General features: G+C 42.4%; 1 pseudogene; it reads right to left on the reverse strand.

Moving 5' to 3' along the window:
• Positions 1 to 1,113: 1,113 nt before the first annotated feature.
• LOC148051519 (uncharacterized) overlaps positions 1,114 to 13,616 on the reverse strand; it is a 32,593-nt pseudogene continuing 20,090 nt past the window's right edge.

Below are 13,616 nucleotides of genomic sequence, written 5' to 3' on the forward strand. Positions count from 1 at the left end.
TCTCCCTGCATATATGAACCACAGATCTGTAGTCTTCCTGCAAAGCCTGACCTCACTTCCAGAGATCATAAAATTTATTTTTCCTCTTGAGCTCCATGAGAAGTTCCCTGTTCAGCCAAGCGGCACTTCTGCCCTGCTTGCTTGACTTAGAAGACAGTGCGATTGCCTGCTTCTGTGTTTCTAAAAGGTGGCTCTTAAAGACTGACCAGCACTCGTGGACTCCTGAGGCCTCAAAAGCAGATTCCCAGGGTACTCTGCTGAATAACTCCCAGAATAGTTTGCTCTCCTGAAGTCCAGGGTAGCAACTTTGCTATCCTTTTTTCTCATTACACTGAAAATTTTAAACTCAACCATTTCATGATCACTGTGGTCAAGACAGCCACCTACCATCACATCTCCCACGAGTACTTCTCTATTCACAAATAGCAAGTCTAGGAGGACATCTTTCCCAGTTGAGTACTCATGACAAGAAGTTATCTCCTACAAACTTCAAGAATTTCCAAGACCTGCTTGTCACAGCAGTATGATATTTCCAGTTATGGCTGGGAAGTTGAAATCTCCCATAAGGACAAGGGCTACCGATCCAGAAGTTTCTCCTAATTGCCTGTAGAATAACTCATCCGTGCTCACATCCTGGCTGGGTGATCGGTAGTAGACACCCACTACAACATCTCCCTTGTTTTCCATCCCCATAATTCTCACCCAGAGGCTCTCAACCACATCATCACTAACTGTAAGGGCTGTACAATGAAACCTCTCCCTTATGTATAGTGCGACACCTCCACCTCGCCTGCCCAGCCTCTCTCCTGAACAGCCTGTAGCCCTCCATCTCAACACTCCAGTCGTGAGACTCATTCCACCAAGTCTCAACAATACCAATGATGTTGTAGCTCTAGGAGCTGCCCAACGCTTCCAGTTCATCCTGTTTGACTCTCATACTGTGTGCGCTGGTATATAAGCATTTCAGATACGCTCCTGAGCCCTCCGTGCTCCCAGGAGCAGTGTAAATGTTCCCACTAGCATTGCCACCCTCAGGCAATGCCATGCCAACCCTTGGTTTACCTACTGCAATCTTGTTGGTATCCCCTTCCCCCATCAATTTGAGTTTAAAGCTCACTCGATCTGTCCCACCAGCTTACACCCAAAGGTGCCTTTTCCCCGTCGGGACAGGTGGATCCCGTCAGGCCCCAGCATATCTTGTGCCTCAAAGGCTCTTCCACGGCTTAGAAACCCAAAGTTTTGGGGGAGGCACCAGTCCTGGAGCCAGGACTGTTGCTCGCCTGTTTCTTCCAAAGTCTCCCCCCGTTACTGGGCGGATTGAGGAAAACATTACCTGTGCTCCTGAATCCTTTGGCATTCTTCCCAGGGCTCTGAAGTCTCTTTTGATTGACCTCAGACTTTTTGTTGCAACATCATTAGTACCCACGTGGAAGAGCAAGACTGGACGGTAGTCTGAAGGTTGTACTAGGCCCCTTCAGTCTTGTGGTGACGTCCCTGATTTGGGCCCCAGGGAGGCAGCAAACTTCCCTGAAAAGAGGGTCCGCTCTGAAAATGGGTGCTTCCATTCTGCACAGCAGGGAATCACCAGTGACCATGACTCGCCATTGTTTCTTCTTGGTGCTGGTCTTAATGCAGGTTTTGTTGCGAGGGGTTGGTCTCTCTGACCTTGGCAAGACTGCTTGCACAGGTTCCTCCTCTATCTCATTATGCGCTTTGTCTACCGTACCCAGGGCATCGTACCTATTCTGTAAGGGTATCTTAGAGGTTAAGGAGGGGTTTCTCTTACCGCTCCGTGGTGTAACCATCTTCCACCCCTCCTTATCCCTTGTAAAGCTGCCTGCCTCCTGGCACAAAGCAGATCCTGGACCTGCCTCCGTAGCGGCCATGCTGAGTTGGCTTCCATGCATCATAGATGGCAGAGTATGGCTCCATTGATCAATCTCCGTCTCAGACTCTCGAATACTCCTCAGTCTGCCCACCTCCTCCTGCAGCTCGGCCACCAGGCAGAGCAGCTCATCGTCAATCTATCTGGTCACACCTCCCACAGGCTTGCTTGCAATCACTTTCCACCTCTAGGAATATCCCTTCACACATCCCACAGCCAGGAACCCGCATGGTCGCATGCTTGAACAGGCGCTCTGTCTGTGTGGCTGCATTTGTTCTACCAGGTGCTAGAAGCTCAGGAGAAGCAGAGGACACTGCCTTTTGTTGGGTGCTGCCAGCAGCATCTGCCCACTGCCAGGCGTCTGCCCGCTGGGAAATATGTATGCTTGTCTGTTGCAGTCAGCTGGGCTGATTGTTTTAGCCTGCTTAAATCTCCTGCACTGCCGGGTGCAGGCTCTGCCCCTTGCTGCCTCTTCCAACCAGCAGGTCTGGGTTCAGTTGCTCAGGGAATGCCCTCTGTTCAGCCAAGCCTATCCTTGTCCACGTATATCCCTTGTGTGTCTGGCGTGTCTCCCTCATGTATCTGGCATGTCTCCTGCTGCTGCCACTGCTGGTGCTGCTCGCACTGCTCCTGTGTCCGTTGTAATCCTGCTACTCTGGGAACTCGAATTACTCTGGGAACTCAGGTTTGGAATCTGGAAGGCCAAGTTCTGGACAGAAACAGATGACATGTCTTCATGGTCAAGGACACACAATCGTTGCTCAATAGCCCATACTCTGAGCCCCAGGTGTGAGCCTGCACTAGTCCAGAAACCATTACCACAAAGGAAATTTCCTCAGAGGCAGGGCTAAGTAGGATAGCCAAGGTTTACTTGCTTCCTTAGGTTGGGACAGGTGGTTTGTACCAGAGGGTTTCTAGATTAGCATATGGCTGGAGCAGTATATAGCTTACACCATAATATGCCTGTTCCTGTCCCAAGGACTTAGTCTCCCAGCCATAGAATGGGAGGGAAAGCAGGGTTTCATGGACAAGGGGTAGCTTCTTGTGGTTCCTGGCTTATGCAATATCCAGGAAACCTTCACCATTGCCCCCTAACTCCTGTGGCATATCTTCTCCTTGATAGGTTGGAGCTTTTATGTTCTACTGAAGCACAGAGGAAATAATTTTAAACTACCGGCAAGGAAGATACAAAATTGTAATACTTAAAAAAGGCTTACTGAGTGCTTTTCTATAGGGAAACATTAAAAATTCATTTGGTCTCTCCAAGTGAAATGAAGATGGTCAGCTGAGACCCTTGACACCTTGACTAAGTCACCAAGCTGTCAGGGTGTTTACCTACTGTGGCGGTGTGCTCCGCCCCCCCCCCCTCCCCCCACTTGACCTTTTCCCCTAATCTTGCTCAAGCAATAATCACCAGTGGCGGTCGTGATGGAAGTGTCCAGCTCAAAGTGGATTCAAGGGAGACAGATAACAATACAATAGCCAAGGGCTAATTTATGACTGTGTCCACCTAACCACAGTGCTGGTCAATGTCCGACTCAAGCCAAATTTGGAAGAAACTAGCATAGGCAATCGGTATGTAAATATGACTATGAGTTAATCATCTTACCCCCATAAATAGTGAGCAGCCCAAGAGCCCTTTGAGCTCTCCTGCACAGCAGCAGGCCGCATGCCAGGATCTCCCCTTGAGTAGGGACACCTCTCAAGGTTACTACTCGAGGTTGAGAGATTCCTTGCCACAACAGATCCTTGGTAAGTGACTAATAGCATGCTAAACTTTGAAATCTTAGCTAAGTTATATAAAGGATTGATTGTGCATATATAATCCTTTAGACATAAACTTTTGACCAAGTATGGGACTAGGATTGGATCCAACTGCAGCTAGACTCCTCTCTGAGAAGTTTAGAAAGCAAGGGGGTCCTTTCTGAACCTCGTGACTCAACAGGAGGGTCTCCCTCACAGTTTTGTCTGACCCTGTGCTCTATGCAGTAAATAATCCAGTGTACCTTGCCATCGAATCTTGTTAAACCACCGTCACATTTACCATTGAACTTTGTTAACTCACTGATTTATAGCAATAAATTTTTTTTTTTGCTTGTCTCTTACAAGTGAAGTGCACTCTCACTCCCTCCACAATACCTACATATATTTAGTGAGATAGCTCTGCTCTGAAAGGGGGAGCAGTATTGTGTCTCTGTATGATACAAGAATGTGACATTCCTCAGCAAAGAAACATAATAGGACAGCAAGGTGGGAAGGAAACATGACATGAATTTACAGGCTAAAAAAAGGGATGTGAATATAGCCAGAGGCTTCCAGATACAAAATGTCCCATTGCCCCTTTTTGGACATGCTGAATGCAGAAAGCTTCCAGAAGGCATGTGGAAGATGAGTGCTCAGGACAGAAAGATACAAGCTCCCAAGAGGAAGTTTGGGTTTTCTAGTCCTTCTTATATACATTTTTAGTGCCAGAAAGGACTGCTGTGATCATCTATTCTGAGTTGTCTCTAATCTCTGTCTAGGAAAGAGGAAGCAGGTAAAGAGGCTATGTGAATGGAGCCAGCACTCCAGGGGGTGTGTTGATTCAAACTGCTCTTTAAGGGCATGGAAGAGCATTTGTCTATGATGTTCTGTAAAATTAAAAAAAAAAAAAAAATAAAGTAAATAAAAGAGGTATTTGGACCAATTTAATTGGGAGTGCTGTAAGAGTGATGGGGAATGAAGAGGTTCCCTAGCCGGAGGGCTGTTTCCTTAGTGGGCAGAAGGAGCACTGCTGCCTGATGTGGAGGATCAAAGAGGATGGTTTGTTGTTCATGTAACAAGAATAATTCAGCAAGAGTGGAGGGAGCAGCAAGCACTGTCCTGTTGAAAGATGGGACACCAATCAAGAAATGTTAGAAGCAGCAGCTATGGCACTCTCTCTCTCTCGGACACAAAGAGTGATGGTAGGCCAACAATGATGTCATGCAAAATGGTGTGGTGCGATGATCGTGGGACAACTGCTGAAACCACCCGCTCTGGAAGTAGGAGCAGCCTCAGTGGTGACAGAGCTTGCTGAGATCTGGCTTGCTGGCCACACAGGCCTACTATGCTACCTCCTGGGACTGGAGCTAGCATTTCTGCATGGCACTGAACTGCATAGAAATGTTATTGTGCTCAGAACTAGCTCAGGTATCTCTAACACACTGCTGTGTAGACAAGCTGTGTATTTAACACCCATTTGCTTTTTCAGTTGGGTAATTTATAGCTCAGGATACAGAACTGTCTCAGGAAATGAATCCATGTGCTAACTGCTACAGCCCAGGAAGACCTTCTGGTAGCTGTTTGTTCTTGGCTACTAGGCATGCTCTAGGTTATTCCTTTGACACATGTCTGCAATGTGTCAGACCTGTCTGCATCTGTGTGGTTTTTGGTATTTCTGATTTGGGAAACACAGGTTGGAGGGCCAATGCAACCTGTACTGAAATAATCTTTCTCTCCTAACAATAAAAGAAAAAAAACAACCAAACAAACAAAAAAAAAACCCTAACCCAACAGTTTTAGATTAATTTATTGTATTTTTTATTATCTGCTTTATCTTGTGGATGTTAAAGTCCAAATGTCAGAATATTCTTTGCAAAGTGGTATCACACCTAGCACAGGAACTGTGAATTTGGACTTTTTTCTGATAGGTTAAGATGAATGTATCGCACATGAGAAGACTATAGTTGCTTAGGGACAGCTGGTTATATTCACTAGGGCAAGCAAAGCATTTTTCCAACCCACCACATATGCTTAGTGGTCTAAGAAAATCTAATTTGTCAAAGGTGAGGAAAATTAGAGTCAAAACTGACTGGGAGCAGGAAAAGGAATTAAATTTGGGGGTTGTTTAAGAAAAAGTATTTTGAACACTCAAAATGGCCCATAGCTGTGACAAAGAGTAACTGCTGGCTGAAAGCGTATCCACGTTTGAAGTCAGTGAATAGAAATTTGAAAGCAGTATATAACAAAAGAAAGATGCTACACAGATAAAGCAAAATGCCTTACAGAGTAAGATTTAAAGTGCTAAATCTCTTTGGCATGCTAAAGAAGACGGGAAGCAGCTTGACTACAATGTATAAGAACATTTACATGGACGAAGCACCACAACTAATGGACTTCTTAATCCAGTAATCAAAATCATAATGAGAATCAATGACTAGGATCTGCAATCAGATGAATTCAAATTAGTATTAAGGCTTTTTTTTTTTTTTACAAAGGAAAGTGATTAGCCTCTAGAAAAACTTGCTAAGAGGAAGGAGGGGCTGAAGATCTGGAGGTTTCAAAACAAGACTAGAAGCTCTTAGGAGAATGTGTTTCAGGTGCAGTGTAATTCAATGCAAGTTCTTGGGCTCACTGATGAGGCTCAAGAGGAGATGGGAGAAGTGAAGGGATTCATAATACCTGGAGTCTGAACTACATAGTCCAACTACATTTGATCATTATGAACCTGTGGTAGCTAGGTGAACTGGTAGTTGCTTCCATATTCCATCTTTCTAGAATTCACAAACTGGGGAATAGCAAAGTGAAGTATTCCCATATAAAAAAGTTGCTTGGCACAGACACACCATCTCCATATTACATCCCCTGTAACTGTAGCACAGCATCCATGTGTTGTGTTACTGTGGACCTGGAAAATCTGGAAGTTTAAGATTAGAGATGACAACCCTGGCCCCACAGGCAGTGGTAGCACTGTGAAGGGCCTTTCTGAGCAGGTATCTCAGATCCCGGGTCATTTAATTTATGTAAGCTGAGAGGAAAGGAGAGGTGTGTATGAGATAATGGACATGAGGTTTTTAAAACTTAGATGACTAGAAACATTGTCACACTTCTTATTTTCTTTTACTTTTTGAATGACAGAAGCAATTTATTTTCTTCTGGAGCATGTCCCAATATTAGATTTTGCTGATGCGATGAAAGTCTTTGACTATAAGGAGAAAGTCTGGCACAGCTCCTTGCAAGGCCAAAGACTTGAGAATCAACTCTACCACCACAGGCTTTAGACATTTTTATGTTAACATTAGGATTACACAGACCTCAATTAAGCCTTCTCTAAGATAGGTGTGTAGTCGTAGTGAGTTGTCCCAGACACCTTCTCTCAGGCCGAGAGAGAAACATCTGAGGTTAATTACCTTTGCTTAGACATTTACATCGGTATGGAATGAATCGTCTTCTGGAGGTGCCACTACAAAGGAAGCCCAGATGACTGGCTTAGCCTAAATAGTTAACTACTGCCATTAGTGGAGGTAGAAGCCATCCTGAGTGCCCAGTACCTTTCTCCACCCTAAGTATGTGTCCTAATTCCCAGCCCAGCACACCTTCCATTAAAAATGCATATGATTTGTGCTATGTCTAGACAGGAAAGTTTACTCAAATTGCAGATATTTTTCAGGATTTCAGACATTTTTTGGTATACTTAGCACCCTCCTGTCCATTCTGGGCACATGAGCATGTACACACACACAGGAAGACCAGACCCTCCACTCCCACCCAAGTAAAACCTGTGACTTTATAGCCCAGGGACCCACCTGGAATGGTGGATGCCCAGGCACCAGGGGTTTTATTCAGTTTCTGTCTGTGACAGGGATGAGATTAAAGTTTTATCAACATGACTGCATTCCTGAGTGAATATAATTGGCTTGGAAAGCAAAAACATTTCAGGGAATTTCTGAGCAGCTCTGCTTTGAACTGATGATTTTCTGCAAGTTGCTTAAACAACAGAAGTAAATAGCCTTATACAATATGTCAGTTAATTTGTTTGACAACTGATGAAGGAGGAATGGGGAGGGGGAATGTGGGAAAAAAATGATTCACCAGAGAATATTTGCCTTCTGTAGAAGCAGTCAAATAATGATAGATCCTAGTCAGAAATAATGTAGTCATAAAAAAAAAAAGATTCATCGGATAATTTACTTGAAACAAATAATGTGACCAACTCTACTCCACAACCACAGAAAACAAATTTACCTAATAGCATATGACAGGGCTTTCTCAGGAAAATGTATTGCTATACAGTCAGCGTGTACATTTTCAAAGGAAATGGCATTGGGAAAAAGCACTCTTCAAGCAGTTAATAAAAGTGATTTTTCTTTATGACTTTCATTTAAAATACATTACGAAAATCACTTGATTCTACTTAGCTGCTGCCAGATTTTGAATAACTGACTTTCCAAGCCACCACAGTGCTGGAACTAATTTAATATATTAAGAGGAAACATTGTCAGAGCGGCATGTGGCATCAGTCACACTGGTCTGGAAGTTTACCACCATGTAAAAACTACATCATCAGATCATGGCATGAGACATGGAGACTGACACAGGCTCATTGCCACAGAAGGGCAAATCTTTGTCATTCTTAACAAATAAGCGGCAGACAGGTTCAGAGAAAGGCCCTTGCTTTATGAGCCAGGGAGGTGACAGTGCCCCTGTATTCATCACTGGTGAGGCCGCATCTCGAGTACTGTGTTCAGTTTTGGGCCCCTCCCTACAAGAAGGACATCGAGGTGCTGGAGCGTGTCCAAAGAAGGGCAATGAAGTTGGTGAAGGGTCTAGAGAACAAGTCTTACAAGGAGCAGCTGAGGGAACTGGGGTTGTTTAGTCCGGAGAAGAGGAGGCTGAGGGGAGACCTTATTGGTCTCTACAACTACCTGAAAGGAGATTGTAGCGAGGTGGAGGTTGGTCTCTTCTCCCTAGTAACAAGCAATAGGATGAGAGGAAACGGCCTCAAGCAGCGCCAGGGGAAGTTTAGGTTGGATATTAGGAAAAAATTCTTCACCGAAAGGGTAGTCAGGCACTGGAACAGGCTGCCCAGGGAAGTGGTTGAGTCTCCATCCCTGGAGGTATTTAAAAGATGGGTAGACGTGGTGCTCAAGGATGTGGTTTAGTGGTGGACTTGGCAATGTTAGGTTAATGGTTGGACTCGATGATCTTAAGGGTCTTTTCCAACCTTTATAATTCTATGATTGCCAGTTGTGAGCAACACTTACCACAGAGATCCCGAAAAACTTAGTTCACCATTTGGATCCCACTGAGTTCTGACCTGAAGTAGAGATAGTCCTTCCAAACAGTCCATGATGTTTGCCAATGGAAATCTGCCCTTCTCTTTACTGGAGAGACTTGAGACAGTGTCATTTTCTTATAAATGCTGGATGGTTAGCTGGAGCCTGTCTGGAGGGGATCCTGCCAGCAAAATATTCAGTTTGTCATGCATCTTGTCTGAAGCTTCCCCAACAGAGCAAAAAAACACTGCCCATGAATTGTATCTGAGGCTTCTGTAATATTTAGACACTATTTGTTACCATCCAAATGTTCCTGGTGGCAACCGGAGCTCATCAAAAGAAAAACATGCAAATTCTCATTAACAAGCCCAGAGTAAATTTGTCCTAAGTTTCCATCTAAACATTTCAAGACATGAAATTCCTTCATCATTGATGATGCCAATAAGAGAGCAAAACTGCCAGCAGAAATATTTACAGGGAGACATCTCCTCTTACACTTTGGAAATAAACTAGAAGAGGAATTTTCTAAATTCTTAGGGCAAATGTTTTGCAAATGGCAAAGAAAACTCAGCTGGAGGATCTGCTGCCCTCCTTCCTGATGTCTTTGTGTACCATCTCAGGAGAACAGGTGCAGGTGGCAGCTTGCACAAGTTACTACCCAGAATGTGAGCAAGCATGGGAGGACTGTAGCCCTGTAGCCTTTAAGGGACATTTCAATTGTTTATTTATTCATGGGTGCAGGTGTTGATTTTCAGGTCTACATAAAGGACACTGGAAAATGTTGTCAGTTCCAAGGGACTGTTTGCTGTCTACTGTGTTTGCTGTAAAGCACCCCGGGTGCTTTTGCATTAAGACAATTCCTTGGCAAACTTTTGCTCTGTGACCTGCTTCTCCAGTCTCATATTAATCTAAGCTTATAAAAAAATGCAGCTTTTTATCAGCTTGTACTAGGTAGCAGGAGAATTTGCTGTCTTTGAACTCTGTGTATCTGCAGATGGGTTCACCTGACACAACCCAATTTACACTGCTGATACAGTATCTAACTAGTCAGTGAAGAGTGTACAGGTACCTCACACAGTGATATCTGATCTTCAGATACCTGTCCAAAAAATGTAGGATCATGTCATGCTTGTGAAGTAAGGATCTTTCTTCTGTAAATAGAAATGAGATTTATACAAGACACTAAATGCCAGGCAGCTGGAGCTGGGTAATACCCATCTGTTCTCAAGGTCTGTTCCTGGTTCTGCTTCCAAACAGCTCAAACATGCTGCTTCAGTTGTTGCCCCTGTGAATGTGTTTCTGCATCAGTGGATACAATCCCTGTTTTATCTGCATAGCAGGCTCTCTAAGCAAAATAAAATGAAGTACAATCCCTGCTTCACCCCACCCCACAAAATTAAAAATATTTTTATCTTCTAAAACATTTTGCCCATATTTGTCTAGAAAGTCATCCTTGGGGACATGAACCCTTCCTTCACTCTTTGCAGATTTGTTTATTTACGAAAGTATCCACTTCCTGAACTCTTTGAGTTTTTCTACAAAATGTTTGTGTATGTTTCAAATAGGTTTTATTGCTGTCATCCTAGTCTTGAAACCCTCATCAACTACCCAAACAGGCTGTTAATTCTGTGGTGAGCAGCTTCAGCCCAGTGAACGTGAAGCACCGTTAATTTATTGTTGAAAGCCTGAGATGTTTTTGTCTTATGGAAATACAAAGGCTTTTTTTTAAGCTAAACTCTTGCCTATCAGAGAGTTGCACCACTTCAGTAGTTAACTGGGACACAATGTGAAGGCCTTTAAAAAATCAGAAGTTACTTATGCAAAAGATTTTTCACTAATCCCTCCTCAAATACTACATTTTTGAGAGACTTTTGGTGAAAGTAAGCTCTTACTACTCCAAATATTTGTACAATGTCAATACAGCTATAAAGGTAGAAGTGTCAAGTCAATGGAAAGGTTTCTAGGCAAAAGTATTTACTCATTGGAAAATGAATCCTGAGGCTTTGTAAAACTAAATGACATGATAGAAACACAAATGGCACAGAAACTCTGTTAAGTATCAGAATTTGTTCCCAATTCACAAATCTCTTTGCCCACTGAGAGTGCTATTCTGTTTGCTGCCCTTTCCTGCAGCTCAACATCACAAAGTGAGAGCAGGGCTGATGACAAAATTAGCTGGTGATTAGGTGCTGGCCATTCTGGTCAGACCAGATGTCTGGTCAGTAAGCTTTAGTGCAGGAAATCCGGAGCCAGTGTTTGCAAAGTTGAGAGTTTAAAGTAAAGTTTCACAATGTATATTTAACCTGAAGTGTACGGGGTGTTATGTGTTCAGCCCTTCGCAATCAGGGCACTTATTTATTGTATTTATTTATTTATGAAACTGTATAGAACTTCTTCAGTAGAAGTTACTAGAAGCCTTTCCATTTTATCTTTCAGAGCATGAATGTAGCTTTTCTCTTCAAAAATCTTGTTGTGGTACAAATCTACAGAGAACATGTTAACACTGCCCAGTATTCTTTCCAATTTGGAACATTTGCAGTTAGGAGCAAAACAATCCCTTTGGATCCAGATGCAATATTTCTCAGAATCCTATGGAAAGTTATTCTCAAATTTAACAGGAAAAAAACAAACCAAATAGAGCTGTAGGATGCTAATAGAGATCCAACATTGTTATTTCTCAAACACAGTAAGAACCTCAAAGACTGCAATAGAGGCTGAAATATTTTATGTGAAGTTGTTGAGATTTTTTTTCCCAATGCTGCTGTATAATTCTGCTATGGGGTTAGAATTAAAGATAAAATCCTGCAGGATGGTGAGAATACTCTGAGACAGTTATTTGCAACCAGATCAAAGTGGATTTTTTTCTCTTACTGAGTGGAAAGAAATGTTTACCTCAGAGCTCATTGCTGTTAATGCAAGCTAACACACCAGGTTTCTGAGTCCCTTTAGTAGCTATGACTGACCATGAACTCCTTCAGCTTCAGCTGAAACACCCAGACTAGTGTTTTTTGGCTCTGTGTCAGCAGCAGGCTTGTGAAGGGTTATTGGTGACTAGTGGGAGCTGCAAGCTAGGAGTAAGGCTTACATTATCAGCTCTGCTCATCTCTACCATGACTGCAGCCCTTACTTCCTGCATGAGTGTATTTTACAAACTTGGCAGAAAAACAAAGTGACAAACAGACTGAAAAATTTTCTGTACCTCTGTGATTTTCTGAATTTGTTAGCCATTTTATCCTTCAGAAGAGGAGGCTCTGCCCCTTAGTAAATCTGTTTCTCTGACAAATGTCAACTTTATAGCTTAATGCCTCTTGTCCACAAGGTTGTTTGGGAGGAAAAAAAGGCAAAAGCAAATAAGAAGGGACAAAAAAGTATTTTTAAATGGGGGATAGATGCAATTTTCCTTCCTTTCTGAATCAAAATGTTCATTCTCACTCTCTGTTCCCTGAGTCACTTAATAAAAGGTAAGGTACTTACAAAACTTTACCCATTTAATGAGAACAGGATTAAGTCGCTGGAGGGTATATAAATGCAAGAAATATTTTAAATTGAAAGGAAGCCAAAGCATTGTTTAATAGGAAACAGGCAAAATTGTTTAAAAAAAAAGAAAAGATAAATTACCCAGAAAGGTTTCTGAGGAGGGGTTTGCTCTTCTTTGGTTGTTAGAGAAAGGAGGAGAGCAGACAGAGTAAGGAAGTGTGTCTCAGGGCACTTAAGAGCCTGCTTGAACCTCCAATCTTGAATTACTGTGTGACATATCCAATCACTTTGCCTGCCTGTGTGTCGTATTTCCTCCCATTTATTTGGCCTTCTATCCTATTTAAACTGTAAACTCTTTAATCTGGGAACTATGTATTGCTGTAGATGTTATGCAGACAGATTTCACCTTTTTTTTGGTCTCTGTAAAGCACTGGTGTATATACCTCCTCTTCTTTTCTAATTTGATTTGTTGTTGGTTTTTTCAATATGGGAGAATTAAAAACAAATGCAGTAATTTTACTGGCACTTTTGAAAATAGCCAGCTGGTGACACCAAGGGGGGAAAGTCTGCACAGAAAAGGTATAAGGAAGACTGAAGTTAACTGCGGGAAAAATAAAATGAAGAATGCTAGGTTTTGACTCTAAATACATAGTTTTAGCTAATTTAAGCTGCTAGTATTTGCATGGTCTTGGCAGAAATTACTCCTGTAGCAGGAATAGGTCAAATCCTTCCTACAGTAATAATTTTGACCTTTTGAATTTCACTCACACTGAAGTAGTTATAATTACATGTAACTCTTCTTCTCAAGATTCTTTTGAGTACTGAGGCAAATGGTAGGTATCAAACAGCACTTTTTTTTTTTCTCATGGTAAAAAAATTACAAGTCTGAGTCACAAGAGAAAAACTTGAGTTTGTTTTTGCATTCCATAACAAATAGCAAAAGTACAAAGAAATATTAAGCCCCAAACTAGCTCAAAAAAAAATTCTTCAGTTTTAAGAGATTTCAAAATGTCATACTGGTCTTGTTCTTAAAAGAGATACCTTATGTTTTCTTCTTCCTTATGACCTGCACTCTTTGCAGAAAGCTCTTCACTGATGTCTCTTGCAGATCAATAGTACAAAACCAAATACTTTGTCTTCCTTGTTAATCCTATCAAATACTCATTTACCTTCTTTTTAAACTTGTATCTGTGGAGAAAACCCTGCCTCTGATGTCTCTATAAAAGTATACCTCAGTC

Source organism: Nipponia nippon, unplaced genomic scaffold (genome assembly GCF_047370975.1).
Source record: "Nipponia nippon isolate SJK-2023a ecotype South Korea unplaced genomic scaffold, ASM4737097v1 scaffold_6, whole genome shotgun sequence".
Classification (NCBI taxonomy): Eukaryota; Metazoa; Chordata; class Aves; order Pelecaniformes; family Threskiornithidae; genus Nipponia; species Nipponia nippon.